General features: G+C 49.4%; 1 protein-coding gene across 20 annotated transcripts in view; it reads right to left on the bottom strand.

Moving 5' to 3' along the window:
* The window catches only part of EXOC2 (exocyst complex component 2), a 248,073-nt gene extending 226,730 nt beyond the window's left edge, over positions 1 to 21,343 (bottom strand). For 10 of the 20 annotated variants that reach the window (XR_016234397.1, XR_016234395.1, XR_016234396.1 and 7 more), the window contains exon 1: positions 20,946 to 21,343. The gene's annotated coding sequence lies outside the window, so the exon portion shown is untranslated. Of the gene's footprint in view, positions 1 to 19,962; positions 20,155 to 20,210; positions 20,262 to 20,945 lie in introns of all 20 variants that reach the window. The other 10 variants (XR_016234398.1, XM_089333486.1, XM_089333482.1 and 7 more) reach the window with 4 other exon arrangements.
* Between the last annotated feature and the right edge of the window lie 765 nt (positions 21,344 to 22,108).

The raw sequence follows: 22,108 nt of genomic DNA, 5'->3' as shown, positions 1-22,108 counted from the left end.
AAGAAAAGCTCTGTTCTGGGGCCTACTCTGTGGCATAGTGGGTAAAGCCACCGCCTGTGGTGCCAGCATCCCATCTGACTGGTTTGAGTCCCAGTTGCTCAACTTCCAATCCAGTTCCTTGTTAATGCACCTGGGAAATCAGCAGAAGATGGCCAAATGTTTGGGCCCCTGCAGCCACATAGGAGACCCAGAAGAAACTCCGGGCTCCTGGCTTCAGACCAGCCCAACTCCAGCTGTTGAGGCCATTTGGGAAGTGAACCAGCGGACAGAAAATCTCTCTCTGTAACTCTGCTTTTCAAATAAAAAATAAATAAATCTTAAAAAAAAAAGAGAAAATGTTCTGTTGTATAAATCAAAAATAAGGTAATTATTACAACTACAGAGTTGGAGGAAAGATACTTTCATCATATTTTTATTTCTTATTTATCATATCCAATTTTAGGAGTAGATTCCTCCCTTCTAGGAGCCACAGAATCTACTAAGTTCATTGTGCTATATTCTAAACGTAAAGACGGTGGCTGTAAGTCTTCTATGCCAACACTGCATCGTGCTCTTTGTCTCTAGGATTTGGCAATGACTGGGTTCTGAGTGCTGGTCATGATGCCAGTATGGGCAGGAGGTGGGACAGAAGGAGCCTAAGAAACTCTTCATTTATTCCTTCTTTAACACTGCCTTTCTTGATACAAGTCTGATTTTCTGACCTCTATCAATTCCCTTCTCTCTAAAGAATTTAACATTTAAGGCAATCTATGGGCAATTAATTCCCTCAATTTTGTCTGAGAAAGACTTTGTTTTTCCTTCGCCTTTCAAAGATAATTTCATGCATGTGGAATTCTATGCTGGTGGACTTTTAACTTATTTGCCTGTTTCTGAAGAGACGTCTGATGAAATTTTCATCCTTGTCACTCTTTAAGTGAGGTCTTCCCTGTCCCACTGCCCCATGCCCCAGCTCCTTTCTACTTCTTTTTCTCTTAAATTTTTCTGCAGTATAAATACTATATGCCTAAGTATAGTTTCTGTTTATTGTTGTTGTTGTTTTCACATTTGCCTGATGCTGTGCTCTTCCCAGATCTGTGGTTTGGTGTCTATCATTTAAGTCTAGAAAACTTTCAGCCATTATTACATCAAATATTTCATCTGTTCCTTTCTCTCTTCTCCTCCGGACGTTCCATTATGTATGTACATTTTTGTGGTTGTCCACAACTCCTGGATATCTCACCCTGCTTTCTTCAGTCTTCTCTTTCCATTTGAAGTTACCATTGCCATTTCTAATGCGCTGATTCCTTCCTCAGTTATGCCCTGTCTACTGACGAGCCTGTCAAAAGCATTCTTCATTTCTGTCAGTTCTTCTTTATTTCTGTAAGTCTCCATGTCTTTGATGATAAAGCTCATCTGTTGCATGTTGCCTTTGGTACACAATCATAATTGTTTCAAAGCCTTGGTTTGATAATTCTAACAACCCCAAGCTCCCTGTGCTCCTCCTCCTCCAAGGCTGGGGGTTCTCCCTGGCCGCAGCAGTCACAGTGTGGACACGCCTGTGCTTTGTGTGAGGATGGTCTGTGCACTCCAAGACGCTAAACACATGAACACCATACACACACCCAACTGTGCTGCTCAAACATGTCCTCATCAACCCCAAACGCCCCTGGAGAAGGAAGAAGGGTCATCTCCCAGAGAAAGCGCCTGCCCCCAGGAACAGATGCCCCAGAGATCTGCGTGTCAGACTGAGTCGCCACTTCCAGGGCATCCCACGGGCAAGAACGAGAATGAGGCCCAGAATCCGGCAAATTCCAGGGAGGATTCCCTTGCCCTCAAACTCCCAGCTTCACCACCATAACCTACCTTGGCATCATGTCCTATATGCTTACCTCTGACAGAGGAAGAAACCACCTCCCTAGGGACAGATGCCATGTGCCCAGACTCCAACCCTTACAAAGACGTCTGTTTTCTGATCCCTACCTAAAAGAAGCACCAGCAGACTCCAAGAAGGCTTCTAGGTGTGAAGCTGAAAACAAACCCCTCTAACAGAAAGGCAGGACACAGTCTGTTATCTGTCTCCTTCAGCTGTCGCTCCCCCTCTTCGTGGAGGAACGACACAGGACCCTGCGCTGTTCTTTCGTCTGCTCGGCCCTCCCCGGGTTTGCTGCTGGTTCTTCCCGGGTTGGCTACTATCCCTTCCACCTCCGTGGAAGGGCAGTTCCCCCTGGCCACATTCCCCACTTCCGCAGGGGAGCGGCACACCGCCGGCCGACTCTTCTCGGGGGCTGCACAGGTGTTCCCTTAGGTGTTCCCTTAGATGTTCCCCTTAGATGTTCCCCTTAGATGTTCCTGGTGCATGCCGTCTCTCTCCTCCTTTATAGTCCTCCTCTGCCAATCCCAACTCGGCTGCCCACACGCCGAGTACGCTGCTCTCCTCCAATCAGGAGCAAGTCCTACAGTTTATTGGTTGAACTGGAGGCAGCTGTGCAGAAGCTGTTTACTTCTCTCCCAGCGCCATATTGTGGGAGAGCAGATGCATAGAATAAGTCTTAATTCCAGTAACTCAGTCTAGTCCGGATTGCTCCCCACATTCAGCCTAACGTGTCCATGCCTGATCTTTATCAAAGGGAATTTGCTGAATTGAGGGTGTGACACAGTTGGCCCTACAAGGTTCTAATACCAGACTCAAGAAGTCATTTGCTTCTATTGCAGATAAAACCTCGTTGGCCAGCATTGTCCAGAGGGCTCTGTTTAGGGGAATTCCAGGTCTGGGGCAGAAGGTAACCACCACGTGTGTGTAACACATTCCCCACTCTCCAAGATCCACTGAAGTCCCACATCATCAACCAAAGGTAGGTCACGAGCATCACTGACCAATCAGGAACCTGGGCAGGAGCTGACCACGCACCTCCGCCCTGATTTCCACCTATAAGAACCCTCGCCCCTAACTCCTTGTGATGGGAATGAAGCAATAGCTGCCTGGCTCTTTGCTCTGTGCTTTGCAATAAATCCCTTCTGTCTTCCACCACCTCAATGTCAGTGATTGGCTCTCTGCGTGTTGGGCGAGTGCACCTGGGCTAGGGGTTCTCACAGCAACACCTCCAATTAGTTCAGGGTGTTGTACAGTAACAAAGCTTGCCATTCTGACGTCTGTATTAGCCTTCTAGGTTCCAGACAGGTGTGGCAACCTAACAATGTATATACAAATGCTGGTAAGAACGGCTTCCTGCAGCTCGCCATAGTGCAAAATGGGAAACTGAAGAGCTATCACTGCTTTGAATCAAGTTTTATATTACTGTACCAGGTTTAAAGAATAACAGAACTAACAAACTCTGAGTTACAACTTAAGCAAAAATGTCAAAGCCACATCCAGTGAGCAACATTTGAATCACTATTAACTAAGTAGATAATTCAAGGATCAGAATGAGTTTTTTAAAGTGAGAATAATTATAGAACAAGTGGTTCCAATAAGTGATAAGGATTGCTGACATGATTACTACCTTTCCCTCAATAATTCTGTTAAAAATATATAATTTGTTTAGCTTTGGAAGTGACATTTATTTATTCTTGTAGCTAGCTAGCATTTTGGCCATGTTTCCTCAGAGGGTTCACATATCCTGTTAAAAGAAAAAAATTACCAGCTGGCGCCGCGGCTCACTAGACTAATCCTCCGCCTGCAGCGCCAGCACACCGGATTCTAGTTCCGGTCGGGACGCCGGATTCTGTCCCGGTTGCTCCTCTTCTTGTCCAGCTCTCTGCTGTGGCCCGGGAGTGCAGTGGAGGATGGCCCAGGTGCTTGGGCCCTACACCCCATGGGAGACCAGGAGAAGCACCTGGCTCCTGCCTTCGGATCAGCGCAGTGCGCTGGCCGCAGCAGCCATGGCCAAGTGAACCAACGGAAAAAGGAAGACCTTCCTCTCTGTCTCTCTCTCTCACTGTCCACTCTATCAAAAAAAAAAAAAAAAAAGAAAAAAGAAAAAATTACCTTGTACAAAATGCGACTGCAAACATTTCTCAAAGCCTAACAACAAAAATGAGTCTGTCCATTGTGACGAGAAAGCAAATCTGCGAAATGTAATATAACTCGCAGAAGCAATTAGCTCACACACGCTTTCCCCACAATCTTCCCTAGGTCACATTTCTGCCTTTTCTCATTGGTAGTAACAATCACTGCTCTGCCTGATGTTTGCGCCACTCCGCTACAAACTCCTGAGGTTGTGGTACAAAGTCTGGGCTCCTGTGTGAATCATGCGTTCAGGGTGTTTTTGGTTGTTTGCTTTATGATGTTGTGACTTCCTGAAGCCTGGCTGAGCAGGAAGGAACTGGCCCTCTAAGGGTCTTCTCAGAGCAGAGCACTGGCCAGGGAGCACACCTTTGATATGCAAACCAGCTGTTCAGAGTCCCCTCTCTTTAATCAGGCTCCAAGTCCCAGACACCCTCTCCTCAGCCAAGTAAGGAGCATCCCCACAGCCTGCAGCCCTGCAAAATGATCAGAGTTCCAATCCTAAACTTGGCCAGCTTGCCTATGCCGCCATGCCCATTCCTTGCCTTCCTGTGAAAATCACACTAAAGGCTCTGGCCCAAGATTTCTCCCTGGTCGCCTGACCTACCCCAGCGGGGCTGAACGTGCCTCTCCTGCTGGGAGCTGTAACACACTGTCCTCCACCAGCAACAGCTGGCATTTTCCCGGTCCGTCCTTTTCTGGGCCACAGAGAAAGTCAATCCCAATCCTCTTTTCACAAAAAAAAAAAAAAAAAAAAAAAAAAAAAAAAAAAGTCTTGAGGAGAGGCAGAGAAAGTAAAGGATATTAAGGATATTTAGATTTAGAAACTCTTGGGCACTGCAGGGGCTCTGCCCACAGCAGCAGTGTTGTTGGATTACTTCATCATCTCCCCAAGGCAGGTGAGTGACACAGACAGCAGGATCCAGCATGGCTGAACCCTGACTCTTCAGAGTCCGTGAGACCAGTGTTCTCCACTCAGAGTGAGAGGGCCTCACGCCACCTGCTGCTTCCAAACTCTCCAACTCCACAGAGTCCCTGACAAGTGCAGTTTCCACACTACACCGTATGGGGACCTGGGCTCCTTACACAGTGGCTTGAGTTTTTCATGCACACTACACAGGTTAGCATCTGAGGTATGTACTTAGCAACAAATATGGTTCTTGTTAAAACCTATGGGGCCACGGAGGTCTGACAGAACCCATTAGGTCACTGGGCCTGAACCCCCAGGCCTTATGATACGGGGTGCAGATAATTTAAAGGCTAGTGGAACAATGACTGCTCAGGAAAGCCCTGCACCTGCGACATTCTGAACCCCTACTTCAATGCACTGACAACGTCACCAAAGAGCCTTATCAGGAACCATGCGGCACTCTGTACGTCTCCCAATAAGCTACTTAAGAAGGGACTGCCTGGCTTCAAACCCCTGCCCTCTGTTCTGGTAGGTTCAACTCCTACTCTCTTTACCTCTTCCCCATTTCTGCCCCCCACTAAAATAAAGTCTTTTCTACTTTAATTGGTTTTCTTGCCTTCTTTGAATACCAAAATCCTAAAACTTAACAGCTCTAGCCTTAATACTTAAGATTTTTCAATACAGAATAAGAAACAATACAGCAGGCGCTGCGGCTCAACAGGCTAATCCTCCACCTAGCGGCGCCGGCACACCGGGTTCTAGTCCCAGTCGGGGCGCCGGATTCTGTTCCGGTTGCCCCCTTCCAGGCCAGCTCTCTGCTGTGGCCTGGGAAGGCAGTGGAGGATGGCCCAAGTGCTTGGGCCCTGCACCCCATGGGAGACCAGGAGAAGCACCTGGCTCCTGCCTTCGGATCAGCACGGTGCGTCGGCCGCAACGCACCGGCCGTGGCGGCCATTGGAGGGTGAACCAACGGCAAAAGGAAGACTTTTCTCTCTGTCTCTCTCTCTCACTGTCCACCCTGTCAAAAAAGAAAAAAAAGAAAAAAGAAACAATACAAATAATGTCATATTGTAACTAACCTTTAATCAACAGCTAATGTATCTTACTTTTTTTAAATGAGTGTACCCACATCATTAATGTCAGATTCTTTCTAAAGCTAGCTTTTGTATTCAATTATTATTTTTTATTTATTTGACAGAGTTAGACAGTGAGAGAGACAGAGACAAAGGTCTTCCTTCCGTTGGTTCACCCCCCCAAATGGCCGCTACAGCCGGAGCTACGCCGATCCGAAGCCAGGAGCCAGGTGCTTATCCTGGTCTCCCACGTGGGTGCAGGGCCCAAGCACTTGGGCCATCCTCCACTGCCCTCCCGGGCCACAGCGGAGAGCTGGACTGGAAGAGGAGCAACCGGCCGGGACTAGAACATGGAGCCCATATGGGCACCTCAGGCAGAGGATTAACCAAGTGAGCCACGGCGCCAGTCCCATATCTTACATGTTAACAATAACAGCACTGCTCTATCTACCGAGCACGTATAATACGCGAGCCCTTTTCCATGTTCTTTGCAGGCAGTGACTTTTAATCCCCGTAACTGCTGTATGAGGATGGCCCATGAAGTACTTTTCCCAGTGCCCCAGAACCAACCACCAGCAGAGCAGGATTCCCACCCAATCTGGCTCCAGAGGCTATCCTGTGCACGCACACGCGCACACACACACACACACACACACCATGCTGTCCTTTTTTGGGAGGGGCTGGCAGTGTTATAGAGAGAGGGGGAGAGAGAGAGGTCTTCCATCTGCTGGTTCACTCCCCAAATGGCTCCTACTGGCCAGAGCTGGGCCCGTCCAAAGTCAGGAGCCAGGAGCTTCTTCAGGGTCTCCCACATGGGTGCAGAGGCCTGAGCACTTGGGCCATCTTCCACTGCTTTCCCAGGTGTATCAGCAGGGATCTGGGTCAGAAGTGGAGCAGCCAGCACAGGTAGTGGCTTTTCGCGCTACACACAGCATGGGCCCCTCATGATGTCCTCAGAGGGAGGGGCACCAGAGACGTGTCCCAGAGGCGCTTCCCTCCCTGACCGCTTTTCAGTGTGACCACGCACTACGGACACCGCCGACAGTTGGAAGCAGTACAAGGAAAACTGAATGATGTGTGGTCAAGAGCACTGCTGTCAATACACCACACTTCTGTCAGACAAGCCCACTTGTCACGCTACTTTAAGACACAAAATGGGTAGAAAAGACACAGGTAGGAGTTAGAGGACATAAAATCACATGCTCACCACAGGATTTATTCAGGTCTCTTTAATCGTATCATCTGTCTCAGATTAAGTAGAAGTAACAACAGCTAACTTCACACGTACCGAAGATGCCCAACACAAAAAGTAATATAAAACTCCGACACCAACTCTAGGTGCCTGTGGGCTAGGTGGACCAGAGACTGCTGCCACACCGCAGACTAGGTGGGGACGGCCTTACAGTGTTTCCAGCAAGAAAACATTTTAAGAGAGAATGGAGAGAGATTAGGGAATTCGCCTAAGAAGCAAGGCAGAGAGGGCTGGACACAGTACAGCAACCATTAGCTGCCAGGAGCCAGGCTGGACGGTGGTCTCAGCAACAAACAGGGAATCTCCTTCTTTAGAGCCACAACACCACCTGCCGAAACAAGAGGGGAAATCCCAGACACTGCCCAGCAGACACAGTCCCGACAACGGAAGGGCACGCCCTACTCCATCCCAAACAAACAACTGCTTTGTTTCCTAGCATATTAGCTCCAATCCCAAAAATGGCTCAGTAACAATCCACAGCTTCATTTTCTCTCTTATTTACTTCAAATGTCAATAAAAAATTCTTGGTTATTTGAAAAGTCAAATACAAATATAATTTTAATTAAACCAAAGAAACCTAGAAGCACCTTCAGCAAAGGTACATCATAGCGGTCAGGGTGGAAGGTCTACGTGGGACTGGGTGGAAGGATGACCCCTGTGGCCAGCGAACCCATGTAGGGCTCCCCTACCCCACGGTACAAACCCTTCCACCACAGCAACTTGGCAAAATGTGTCAGCCCCTAGGACTGTTTCTACACGACTTGAAGCACACACTTGAAAGGTGACAGTGACCAAAACAGTCCAAACCATAAGGATAGGCAGTAGGCCTGAAGATTCCCATAACTGGAAAAATGTTTTCAACCTGAAGGAAACAACACAGAAACAACTAGAAAATGAGTTGTGTAAAATGTAATGATCTAGGCAAGGAAATACTGTGCAGCCAGTGAAACAGGAAACATACAGAAGACCGAGAGAATATTTAAAACAAATTAATAAAAAAGACATGAATTTAGATAGACAGTCCAATATACTATATGTACAAAGTTCCTAGAAGGAAGTATGCTAGAATGCTAGGTGTTTTAGTAACAAGAATGAGATTATCAGAGATTTAACAGCTCGTCCAAAGTCACAGCTAATCAGTAGCAACACTGGGATTCAGAACCAGGCCTAGATACACACTACCCTGAATCTCCTGGTGAGATTTCTTTTTGATTTCTATTATGGAAATCTTAAGCATACACAAAAGAAAATCAGAGGGAACCCCCACTGTCCCATCACTTGTCCTCAATATTTTGTCTCCTGTTTGAAACACTCCTCCTCAACACTTTTATAGTTTCTGAGGGAGAACTTTAAAGAAACCCCAGACATCACATCATTTCATGTACAAATATTTTAGCTTGTATCTCTACAAGGCTCTGTATCTAGCCCAAGTTCAATTTTTGCACATTGTCTCAAAAATTGTGACACAGCTAATGTGTGAAAATCAGGATCCAACCAATGCTCTGATTTAAAAGAACAATAGAACAAAACCTACCTTTATACAGGCTTGTAAGCTTGCACTACTACAGAGAAAAGGTGGGAAAGATGCAAGAGGGTTTCAACATTATCAGCAAAATAAAATTGTGGAAAAGGAAGGGTCAGGAGAATTGAGGTTTTAAATGCAACTGCTACACTGCTTTTTCCTGCAGCAATGAGAGTGTACATAACTCAGAAACACAAGCAGGCCTTAGACTGCACTGTGGGGAGCAGTCCTGCTGGATGTGGGTCAAGGCCATAGACAGCTTCCTTGGGGACACTGACCACAGGACACTGCTGCTTGGCAGTTCTGCCTGATAGGATTTTGGGGTAGACCTGCTTATCTCTTCTGCAAGTCGGTTATCTTGAGAGAGTGGGAGCTGTCACACAGGAGTGCTGGGTTGCATGTCTGGATCCTGCTCTTGACTCTGAGAGGCAGTGGTGAGGGTTCAAGTAATTGGGTTTCTGCTATTCACACCGGAGACCCACACTACATTCCAAACTCCTGGCTCAGAACACTTGGGGAGTGACCCAGTGGATGGGAGCACTCTCTCGTTTCTCTCTCTCCCCCTCTTTTCCTCCCTAAAATAAAGTGATTATAGCAAATAACAATATCCCCCACCCCAACAGTAAAGGTAGGAAGTAAACAAAAAAGATGACAGCATGGGCTCTCTGCAAAGGCTCTGCCTGCAGCTCCTCAACCACACCGCTCAGCCTCGGGAAGCTCCAGCTCTCAGAAGCCACGAGATGGCAGCTGGACTTCTATTTCAGGTGCCACGTCTTGATTCTGTACTGTGTCCCAGGCACCATTTTTGAAACTGATAAATCTGTGGTACAACAGGAACCACCAAAAACTAGTCTAGAAACTGACAATCTATTAATGACATCCTAAAAGGTTACTCAACTTGTCGCAGCACCTGGATCCTCAATACAGGTCACGCCACAGAAAATATTTAAATGAATACAAATTAACCAGCGATCTGAGCAGAACAAATCCTCCTCTATCGGTCAGTCAGTTGGGCTGACGACAGGTTGATCTTTAACCGGAAGGCCCTCAAAACCAGAGATTCTCATTTGTAGGTCTAGATCTTTGATGTGCCTTGCCTCTCTCTCAAACTCTTTAAATGTTTCAAATGAATTTTACCCTCCTCATATATCTTGATATTATAAAAACTTATTTTTCAAACATCCTATAAAAACAAGGCCAAAATAGTTACGTTTGATTTTCTGATTCAACAAGTCCACATGAAAAAGAGAAAAGCACAATACTAGGAAAATACAAAAAGATTTAAACTTTTCAACTCTAAAAATGAAAAGTCAGATAAATACTAACATTTTTCTTAAAATGTAAAGAACTTATCTTCAATAGAAATGTATTTGGAAATACTGTTTTATAAATGTTGCCAAAGCACTGTGTTCTACAAGTACTCGTTTTCCTGCCTTTGCAAGAGTCAACTGTTCTTGAACATAATCCCCACTGTGGTCACCACAGAGCAGACGTCCAGTCCTTTTCCCGCTCGCTGTCCTGTCCTGGAGGATTCAGCCCAATACAAGCTCAGGTCGGGATGGAAGGACCCAGCCCAGGCAGGGTCCAAGTGCTTGGAGTTCTGTTCCAGGAAGGACCCAGCCCAGGCAGGGTCCAAGTGCTTGGAGTTCCAACTGTAAACGACGGATCCGTGTTGGTGAAGCTCAAGAAAGCTTCCGAGCAGACACCTAAATGACTGACTGCTGCAGGAAAGACACAGGGGGCACTTCTCCCAGATGCAAGCTGAGAGCATTTCACAGTTCTTGTTAAATAGTCCCAAGTCTGCAAAACACAAGAATGCCTGAAAAAGCTCACAGAGAAAGTGAAACTGAAAAAGAAGACTATTTGAAGGGAAGGTGTTAGGCATGGGGACTTAAGTCGCCCCTAGGACACTCACAGCCCTATCTAAGTGACTGCTCCAGTCCCAGCTCCTCAGCTTCCAATCCCATTCCCCAATGCTTGTCCTCCTCCGCAGGAGCACACCACGGCTCACGCTCCAGGCTCCTGACTTGACCCAGCCCAGCCCTGGTGTCGTAGGCACTGGAAGTAAACCAGAAGATGGGAGGTCTCACCATGTTTCTCTGCCTTTAATTAAAAAATAATCTTTAAAATACTTTTATTTTGGTTCAAAAATTGTGAAACCCAGGCATAGTTTTCCCCACAAACTTTTTAAAGAGTTCTCATACAAATTCATTTGTATTTACAATTACTTGAACATAATCATCATCTATCAATAATTTTTTCTACATAATTCTTAGGTGAGAGTCATAAAATAAGCTAATGTGATGCGCATATTTTGTCCTCCTAGTCACAAAAGACCACAAGGTGCATGTATGAATCTACTTACAGGAAAGTTCAGACACAGAGCACAGTAGCGGCTGGGTTTTCTCCCGGAGTTAGAGAGAGGTAAGGGCTGCGGAGCGCTGCGAATACACAGACCCTGCTTCAGAACTCCTGAGAGCACCACAAACACGGAACCCAAATAATAACAGAAAAGGACACCCAGGGTGACACGTTCAATAAAAGCTAAGTGCCCAACACTCCTGAGTCTCTGCAGTCTTCCAGTACCAGATCTGACGAGGGTACAGGGAACCATGGGGGTTAGGAAAGGGGTGCCAGGGCATGGGAGAAGGCTTTGCCTCCTGCGGTTGCAGCATCAGCTCCTGTACTGAAACTCGGGGTTAAGAAGAGCACCCAAAAAACAGCACAACAGGGAGCCACACACTCGCCGCCCCCAAGGTGTGTTTAACAGGGAATCGCTAACACCCACTCCACTCCGCCAGGACCGCCAGGGAGACAGGGAAGTGAAGAAGTTAAACAATGCAAAGTCCTAAGTGATATTAACAGTCAAGATGTGTTTATTCAAATAACAAAACATTTGATCACCTCCACAAAAATGTTCAGGAATGAAAGAGGAACAAAATCAAGAAAACATTACTAAGCTATTCATAATGAAAGAATTAGCGAAAAGCATACTGTCCTAAATGTATACTATTACATAAAAACAAAGTTTCTTTTGTCTCAACTTGTCAACTCTTTACCATGAACTGAAGAGCTCACTGCTGACAAACACAATAACTACAGTACGCTGGCCTGGCGTGCCAGTGTCAATGCAGCTCTTCCAAAAAGGTCAGGAATCAACTGTCAGTTTAAATTGGTTAATTTTATTAAAATTGCTAAACATGACAGATGTCACCTAACTTCCAGATGCTTTTACATGAGCTGAGTTGGATTAATGTGATCCAAATTTTGGGTAACAGCTTTCCTAGTTTCTAAAAATACATCAACTTTGTCGTTTATCTTATAATTCCTGCTTTACTTCTCTAGCCCTATCTCAAAAGAAATTTCTTCAAGGCCATATATCTTGACATAGTGAAAGCCAAACAAGCACTGCACTCAGCAGTGCCATCAACATTTCTGACCACGAGGGACCAAGCAGACAGACGCTACGGAAAGCGCCTCCCGGGAGGCGGCCGCCATGCGGTTCAGGCTGCGCCCCAGCTGTGAGGGATTGAAGCTGGAGCTGCGGAATCAAGCTTAGGGGAAACTCTGGGCACAATTCCGGCATCCGAAATAAATTAAAGTAAACAGTATTGCTCTCTCATCCACCCTGTTCGCAGCCTCTCGGCGGAGCTGGAGACCACACACTCAGACCACACAGCCAGCTGAGCTCACTCGCACGCAACATCCACAAGCTGTCACTCGACAGGGGGAGGGAGCAGGATGAGGGGGAGGGGCAGCAGGGGGAGGGGAGGCAGGCGACTGTGCGTACAGCTGGAGAGAGCCCTGTGCCTCCCAAAGCCGGGAGGAGGCGGAATCCATAAACCTCCCTGGGAAAACAAGCTGGTCATGGCCTTGTGTAGTTTTGACCTGGACTCCCCCATACCAATTTAGTAGCTGATGAAGGATTAACAAAGCATCCATTTAACATCAATTAACCTCCTATCCATCACAGGGAAAAGGAGAAAATTAGTATTGTAAAAAGCATTTCACTAAAATAAAGACAAAAGGCCACCTTTTCCTATAATTTATAATGTGCACTTAAATGCCGGATTTTCTTTACACATTTATCTTCGTTTTAACTCCTCTGCCTCTTTTTCTTTAACAGAGCATGAGGGGATGAATTTAAAGTGTTTGGATAACAAGGATCAGAAAATTTTTAATTTTCACATATTTCATTGTGGCACAATCTTAAAAATATTTACTGATGGAATAAAAGACAATAAATTGTTTTATTTTTATAGGCCTTCAGTCTAAAAATATATTTTAAAAATTAACTAATAGCAATATTAAGAAAATCAGAAAAAAGAAACCATAACTAAAAAGGAACTTTAGAATCATAAAGGCAGTAATTTTATTGTTAGGAATAAAGAGTTTCACTGATTTCAAAAGAAATCTGAACCAAGCCCTGAAGGCTCAGTTCAACTAGAGGGAGAAAGCCAGGAATCAGAAAGATACTGAGTTCTATTTCGCTGAAGAATTGGAAAACCTTTCCTAAACAGGCCAAGAGAGGTCTCATTATGTTAAAGCTAACAGATCAGGCCACATAAAAGTGACTATCTTCCCCCCAAATCACCCAAAAAGCCAGTCCCAAACAGGCACTCCTCCACCATGCTATTCCAACCAGCAGTGTCAGCATCACCAAGTCTAACCCAAGCACAGCTCCGCTCAGCCACAGGAGAAGGTGAGCCGTACGTAGCCCTCCGTGTGCACACCCGTGTCTAACAAGGGCCATCTTGGATCCAGAGGACCCCAGGAAGTCTGGCTGCAGTAACTTTCAAGAGTACAGTTACACTCAGCCAGGCTCTGAAGCCATCATGGCAGAACAAAACTACTGCATTCACAACATCTTCCCTCAGACTTGCCCAAACTACCCTAGAATAGACTTGCCCCCAGTAGGTGGGCTGCGCCCAAAGGAACCTCCCAGATACACTGAGCAGAGGGTTCAAGGGGATGGTTTCCGTCCTACAGTTTTCTGTAAACTCAAAGTCAAGTTACATCTGCCCTGCCACAAATTGTAGCATCTAAGAACACAGGTGGGGCAGGTCTCAGAGACACAGTCACGAACTCTAGTCGAGATTTCCAAGTTAATCATCTTTCTCTTTCTGCTCCATCTCAACGTCATGGTTAACAAAAGTATAATCATGCATAAACCTGAGAGGGCCCAGAGGTGCAAACTGCACAGGGTCAGGGCCTGATAAGACGACCCAGGGTCTCCAAAGGGAACAGAACCGGACAGATGAGAGACAACACACCACTGCTGGCCTGCCCTCTCTTTAGGCCTCTTTTCCTTCTTCACCTCAATACAGAAACGTAATTGAAATATACTCTTCATGGTTTCAGATGAAAGCACAAGGATTTATATTTTAATGCTTTTGGGGGGAAATCTGTAACTCAAGCAAAGTAGCTGATCAATGGCCCTGGATACTGACTTATGAATGGCAGGATGACGGGGGATTTGTGGTGTGGGGGGGGAATCTTGTCTCCTATTGCAATGCTTTAAGGTTTGTGCACGAGGTGAGCAAAATGGGTTACAGAAAAGCTGAAGACACGGCTCTCGGAGCCCCCACAGCACGGATCTGCTGCATGCACACTGGATCACCCAGGTATTCTCTTGAAACAAGACTGGATTCCATTTTAACTGGAAGCATTAGTGAAGTCTGCTTTACTCCCCAGGACTAGAAAGTCTTTTGTCTCAGCAGCAGTGTCTTCCTGCAGGCACAGTCAGAAGCTGTAGGTCTGAAGGTGGCCAGTCCTCTCATTCCGCCACCGGACACTGACGACATCATCAAAAGCCAAGCATACATCGCTGGCGTCCCATGTAGGCGCCAGTTCATGTCCTGGCTGCTCCACTTCCTATCTAGCTCCCCGCTAACGGCCTGGGAAAAGCAGTGAAGATGGCCCAAGTACTACCCACATGGAAGGTCCAGAAGAAGCTCCTGGCTCCTGGCTTTGTCATGGCTCGGCCCTGGTTGTTGTGGCCATTAGGGGACTGAACCAGAAGATGGAAGATCTCTCTCTCTCTCTCTCTCTCTAATTCTTTCAAATAAAAAAAAATCTTTAAATAAAAAAGCCAAGCATGCCAATATAAACCCACCTCCAAAAACAAAATGGAAGGAAAAGTTTCACATAAAAGCACAGCATCATCATTCGAAAATCTATTACCAGTTGTACTTAGCACCCCACCACATCCTCTTCATTAGCTCCACTTAGATATGGAAAACATTCATTCCTGTTATTTTAGAAAACGCAATCTTTTCAGGAGAAAAAAATACTGAAGTGGGTTCCTGCCACTCGACCTGCACAAGACTAAGTCATCAAATAAAACGTGTCAGTACCTTTGCTTAGTCCACTGAGAAGATCTGGGACATTTCCAAGAATGGTCAACCAAAACCTCAAAAGGTTAACAGTGCTGCACGGCTATACCTAAGAAAAATACATGGATACAGGCCAACCGGGACTGTGAAATGGAAATTCCCTCAGATTCGCTGAGTCCAAGCAAACAAATATTAAGAATTTGCTATGCCACAGGCCACACACTGGGGAAATGGGAGGAACAAGCTTTGTGACCAGGAGGTCATGAATGTCCTTGACCTTCAGTTCTCTGCTGGGTAGGAAACCGACAGCAGTGGGATAGGTGAGGATTAGCTGAGTATAAACGACTATTCCAAGAGATTTGGCTGGGAAGAAAGGAGAAAAAAATTTTAAAGGGGAATGTGAAATCACGGGAGTCTACTGTTTTCTGTTTTGCTTTAGTGTTGCTGTCTCCAACCATGTGTAAAGGCCAAAAGGAAGGACTCCTTAGCCAGACGGAGTACAGGACAGAGGCAGGAGTGGATGAGACCCAGAGCCAGGGACGCGCCAGGTCTCGCATGAATGCAGTCTCTTCCACTGTGACTAGGAGAGAGGAGGTTGCTGTGGCGGAATCAGCCATGCGACTATCCTGACAGCTCTGGTTTCTGAAGCAGGTGGCAAGCCATTCACTAGACCTGCAGATGGCATGATGTACGAGAGGGCTGAGAACTGTAAAAAAAAATTCTAGATACAGACGACGAGGAGAACTCCAGAGTGTTCCTTGCTGGCCCAGTTGACACTGCTGACCATGGTTTTACAGGGCACAGATCTAGATCCTGTGATTTCACCCAGCTGGTCCCACCGACCCCGGCCAGCTGTTGCAGAGGTAGAGGCCTGAGAATTCGCCTCAGGACAATGCTGCAATGAAAGTACTGGCACGAGAGGGGCTGAGACAACGGCACTTCCCGGTGAGCTAACAAGCAGGTGCGGTGGAGGTGAGAGGAACAACAGGGCCTGACACAGGGAGGCTCACAACCTGGACCTCCCAGAGCAGGTGCGGTGGAGGTGAGAGGAACAACAGGGCCTGACACAGGGTGGAGGCTCACAGCCTGGACCTCCCAGAGCAGGTGTGGAGGAGGTGAGAGAAACAGGAGGGCCTGACACAGGATGGAGGCTCACAGCCTGGACCTCACAGAGTAGGTGTGGAGGAGGTGAGAGAAACAGGAGGGCCTGACACAGGGAGGCTCACAGCCTGGACCTCACAGAGCAGGTGTGGAGGAGGTGAGAGGAACAGGAGGGCCTGACACAGGATGGAGGCTCACAGCCTGGACCTCACAGAGTAGGTGTGGAGGAGGTGAGAGAAACAGGAGGGCCTGACACAGGGAGGCTCACAGCCTGGACCTCCCAGAGCAGGTGTGGAGGAGGTGAGAGAAACAGGAGGGCCTGACACAGGGAGGCTCACAACCTGGACCTCACAGAGTAGGTGTGGAGGAGGTGAGAGAAACAGGAGGGCCTGACACAGGGAGGCTCACAGCCTGGATCTCCCAGAGCACGTGCGGTGGAGGTGAGAGAAACAGGAGGGCCTGACACAGGGAGGCTCACAGCCTGGACCTCCCAGAGCAGGTGCGGTGGAGGTGAGAGAAACAGGAGGGCCTGACACAGGGAGGCTCACAGCCTGGACCTCCCAGAGCAGGTGTGGAGGAGGTGAGAGGAACAGGAGGGCCTGACACAGGGAGGCTGACAGCCTGGACTTCAGCAGCGGCCCAGCCTCAGGCCTGCGCGTTTCAGCCATGCTTCTCTACCTCGAGGAACGCCCCAGCCCTCCCCGTGGCTCTCAGGGGCTCTGCTCGCTCTCTGTCCCTTCCAGGTGTTGTTAGTTTCTCTTTGCACCTCACTACCACTTGTCCACTCCCTAACCTTCTCCACATCTCTGCAGCAGAGCCTATTTTAAAGTTCCCTTATTTGAACCATCTGGCATGAACTGTGATGCCTGCTGGGACCCTGACTTGAACAGACATACATCATGTCACTCACATGGGACTTTCATTAAAATCAAACGAAAGCCAAATACTCTTGGCTTTATATCTTGTTTTATCTGTCAGTAAAATAATGAAAGTTAAATCACATTCTATTCAAAATCACAAAATTTTAAAAGTGGACAAGGCCTTTAAAAATTCATCCAAGCTTGGAGAAGAAACACAGGGACAGGCTTGCCGGAAGCAGCACGAGCGGCAGCAGCCAAGGACGCCCTTCAACGCGGCAGCCTTGTCGCTGCGTGCTCACTACATATGCCACGCACTGCGCCGCTGACACCATCAACTACAGCCCGGGCTCCACTAGTCCAGCCAGCAGTGTACTTTTCATCACCAGCACCAAGATCTACTCTAAGTGGAAAACAGTCAAGCAGAAGGAATTGCTACACCCAAAACCAAAAATAAAGTGAATGGTCCAACCCAGTCCTAAATGCTACCAACAGTATTAAGTTCAAGAATGTTCCAGAAACATCTGAGTTGGCCTAATTTAAAAAAAAAAAAAAGAAAGAAAGAAACCTAACTAACAAATCAGTCCCAAGTTGCCCTGCCTGACCTTCAAGGCACTCATATGCACCAGCCCCTGGCCTCTGCTCCTGGTGTGCAGCCCAGCTGTTCACACACCTTCCCCCATCACGGTCCTTCCTCCTCAAAGCCTTCCCGATCCCTCTCACCACAACACAGCCTTCCTTCCTCTGAACTCCAGCTGTACTACACTCAGTACTACAAAGCTAAGTTCTCGGCTTAAAAAGAAAAAAAAAGATTTATTTATCTAATTGAAAGGTGAATTATAGAGAGGCAGAGGCAGAGAGAGAGCAGTCTTCCACCTGCTGGTTCACTCCCCAAATGGCCATAATGGCCCGAGCTGGGCCAATCCGACGCCGGGAGCGTCTTCTGGGTCTCCCATGCAGGTGCAGGGGCCCAAGCACTTGGGCCATCTTCTACTGCTTTCGCAGGCCATAGCAGAGAACTGGATGGGAAGTAGAGCAGCCAGGACTTGAACCAATGTCCATATGGGATACCGATGCCGCAGATGGTGGCTTTTACCCACTATGCCACAGTGTCAGCCTTCCGACTATCCGTTTATTGAGAAGAAAACGCCCCCTCTGAAGGCAGGCTGATATTGTTTCCTGTTTAATGTGTTAGGCATATCCTAAGATTGGGAGATATAAAAATGTTGGAAATTAATCCCTGCATAGCAAGAGCTTAGTCTGTTGAGTAGTATGTAAACACCAAAAATAGTTACAGGCCCCAAAGCAACCCCGGGATAAGACAAGTATTAAGCAGGATGGAATTCACTGAGTTGGAAGGTTTCACGCATTCTCTGAATAACCAAGAAAAGAAGCTGCATCCCACTCCGCCAGTGCACAAGGCAGGCCAGAGGTAGCCTGAGCACCAGAGAACACTAGCCTCGACCTCCCGGCCCGCCAAAACACCTTCGAGTCTCTGATTCTCAAACTGAGACCCAAGGATGCCCACGGGGCGTCTGCAGCTTCAAGACGCGTTTCTCCACAATTGCTTCCAGTTTGTCTGTGTCAATAATTTATTTTTATTTTATTTTTTATTTTTTAAATTTTTTGACAGGCAGAGTAGACAGTGAGAGAGAGAGACAGAGAGAAAGGTCTTCCTTTGCCGTTGGTTCACCCTCCAATGGCCGCCACAGCCAGGGCACCGTGCTGATCCGAAGGCAGGAGCCAGGTGTTTCTCCTGGTCTCCCATGGGCTGCAGGGCCCAAGCACTTGGGCCATCCTCCACTGCACTCCCGGGCCTCAGCAGAGAGCTGGCCTGGAAGAGGGGCAACAGGGACAGAATCCGGCGCCCCAACCGGGACTAGAACCCGGTGTGCCGGCGCCGCAAGGCGGAGGATTAGCCTAGTGAGCTGCGGCGCCGGCCTCAATAATTCTTTTAAGTTACCATAAACACACTCTGAAGCATATTTTTAAAGTGGACATAACTATTGTGCAATTTCAGCCATCCCAGAGGTTCCTGAACAGATTCCCCAGGGCCTGGGAACATTCCCCATTATCGCACACCACCACCGAAGTGATGAATGTTACCCTCATTCCAGTCAATTCAAAATTCTTTCTTGTCGACAGACACTGGCCCAAAACTCTGAAACCCCATCCATTCTGCAAATGTAAGCACCTGCTCTGTGGGAGGTGCCAGCCTAGGAACCCTGGCCGGCAAGCCGGACAAGGAGCAGAAAGCTCCTGACAGACTAACTCAGTAACCAGCAGTTTCCTGTGGCCCAACCCTGCTGCTGCCTGCCACTAGAAATGTCACAGTCCTTCCCTGGAAGTCACCCTTTGCAAAAAAAAACTTCATTTCCTGTAGGTCTCATACACAATGCGCTCTCAAATACGTGTGGAACAAGCAAGAATGCAACCTAGCAGGTTAGTGAGCGTCTTTAGAAGCTAACAGTCGGGGCCAGCACGGCAGCACAGGTATAGATGCCAGCCCCATACCAGAGCACTGACGTAGGTCCTGGTGCTCCGCTCCCACGCAGCTCCCTGCTAATGTGCCCGAGACACGGCCCAGCAATGCCACTGGGCAACAGAGCAAAGCCCACGGGGCCCAGCCTTGGCGCACAGCAGGTTCAGCTGTGATACTGCCTGTGATAGCGCAGCCCACATCAGAGCGCTGGTTCCCGCCCGGCTGCTCCACTCCTCCCACACAGTGCGAGACCCCGATGGCGCTGCTAGCTCCCGGATTAGGCTGGGTCACTAAGCCATTTGGGGAGTGAACCAGCAGATGAAAGATCTCTGTCACTCAACCTTCCAAATAAATAAATCTTAAAAAAAAAAAAAAAAAAAAAAGAGGCAACAAACTGATATCAGCACAGGAAATCAAAGGATTGACAAGAAATCGTTCTCTAAGTCACCTGGGTCCCTGGGGCATGGGGAACTCTCGGTCTGCCGAGGGTCATTTGGACGTTTGGATCATCATTTGCAGGCCATACCAACTTATCAAGGTAAACATCGCCCTGCTATAGATTCACTGAATCCGAGCGCACCTGTGACTGCCGCGGCAGGGCCAGAAAAATGATTTCACGGTCTTGCACAGTCCTCCACCCCTGAAGGGAACAGAGGAGGCCATGTAAGTGTCAAGCACCCTTCATCTTTCTCTTACCGCTTTGCGCACAGCTCCTCCTTGGGAAGCGCTGGGCCGACACACTGACATCTGTGAGAGACACGACCACGCACTAGCGATGGATCCACAGAACGTCAGAACCACTTTCCAACGACTCATTGCAGCGCGGCGGACCTAAGGCGCTTCTTCACATACAGTCCCCCCAAGTTTACTCAGATTCACAAGCTACCAAACGTAAAAGCAGACTTCCCCGTAATGCATTTAGATGAAGACCACTGAAACCCGAGCTCCTTACGGGACCGCTGAAGGGATTAAGAGTCCACCGCACCCTGGGGTGCCGGCAGGCCCATCACGCGGCTTCCAGGAGGCTGGGGTGCAGGCCTGGTGCCCCCAACACACACTGGCCTCAGTGACGGTGTCGCCGGGGGGCCGTGGGACCTGACCCAAGCTTCCCGGTCAGCAAAAGGGGACAACGCCACAGCCCCTCCCACGGCGGGCAGAGGCCGCCGCCTACACGCAGCGTCTCTCCCCGACTCAGCCCGCACACAGAGACGGCTACGCTGGGGCCGGCGGGGCCGACTGCGGCCGCCCGAGCGTGGTCAGCGCTCTGCCCGGCCCGGCAGGTGCCCCTAACTGAGTGGCCCCGGCCAGCGCGACTCCCCGCCCGCCGCAGCCAGGGCCTGGAAGGACCCCCGCCCGCCGCGACCTCCGCGCGGCCTGATCGTCCATGCCCCGGCTGGCCCAGGCTCAGGACCTCCAGGCGCCCACACGTACCTCCAGCCCGCCTGTCGCCGCCTACGGCCAGCAAAAACCGGGATCCCGGCCCGGGAGTCCAGAGCCTACCGGCCAGGGACGCCAGACCGCCGGCGCCTCACTTCCGCCCACCGCGAGCGCCGAGAGCGTCGATTCGCCAGCTAGTGGAGCGCCGAGTCCTCGATGGGCCGAGGGGGCAGGGCGGCGAGGCGGCGGCCCCGGGGTCCCTGGGCGCCGGTCAGCCTTGCGCTGCTGGACCCGAGCGGGCGCTGTCGTTGACCCGGGTTCATGAGGGGGCTTGCAACCTCAGGGGTGCTGCACCTTCCGTCCTAAGAGGCTGTTGGATAACACTCAGTGCTTTCCTGTGGCGACAGTTCACAGTGGCCGAGCCGCCCCGAGTCGGGTGGTGGGGCTGCGCTGGGGGTCAAGGGGCAGCAGGGGGTCAGAGGGCACGCGGTGTGGGTGGCCAGGGGGCAGCACCGGGTCCGAGGGGAGGCCGCCCCGGGCCTGGACAGCACGCCGATTCTAGGGGCCGCCTCGGGTCACGGGCAGTACAGCGGACGAAGGGGCTGCACCAGGTCAGGGCGTCCTGCGACGGCCTGAAGGCGGCCACAGGATAGGCCATGCTGGGTCAGGGTCAGGCGTGGGCTGAGGTCCCGGAGGCCAGGCCAGGGAAGCGGGAGGTGCGGGCCGGCCGCTGCCCCGGCGCCGGCGGCCCTGAGCTGGCGGGTGAGGGGGGCGGTCACGTCCCCCGGGGCCGCCGGTGGCGGTGGGCCGGGGTGCGGAGAGAGGGGCGGGAGTGTAACCGTGGGCAGCTGCAGTGGTCTGCGACGGGGGACCGGAGGACAGCCAGGGCCCGGTGGGACGGAGCGCGTTCCAGCAAGTGCGCGGCGTGGACCGCGGGACGCGGGACTGGGACGGGAGAGGCCGAGGGAGAGAGGTCCGGGTGAGTGGGCTTGGGTTCACGTCTGGGCATTCGCAGTGCAATCGGACTTCCCAGTGAGGAGGCCGGGGCGGCTCGGGACGTCGGGACTGCGTGCACCTGTGTTTATCTTTGTAACTACGAGCTGGGGGGTGGTATTCATGCCATGGGTTGAGAGCGCCTGGGGAAAGGAAGCAGAGAGAGTAGGCCTAGGCACAGAGATGTCGGAAAGAGGAGGAGACGGAGGTAGACGCCAGTGAAA

Source organism: Oryctolagus cuniculus, chromosome 5 (assembly GCF_051225735.1).
Source record: "Oryctolagus cuniculus isolate XC-2025 breed Fujian yellow rabbit chromosome 5, ASM5122573v1, whole genome shotgun sequence".
In the NCBI taxonomy this organism is placed as follows: Eukaryota; Metazoa; Chordata; class Mammalia; order Lagomorpha; family Leporidae; genus Oryctolagus; species Oryctolagus cuniculus.
The sequence above is the reverse complement of the archived record's forward strand: the minus strand, read 5'-3'. Positions and strand labels throughout refer to the sequence as shown.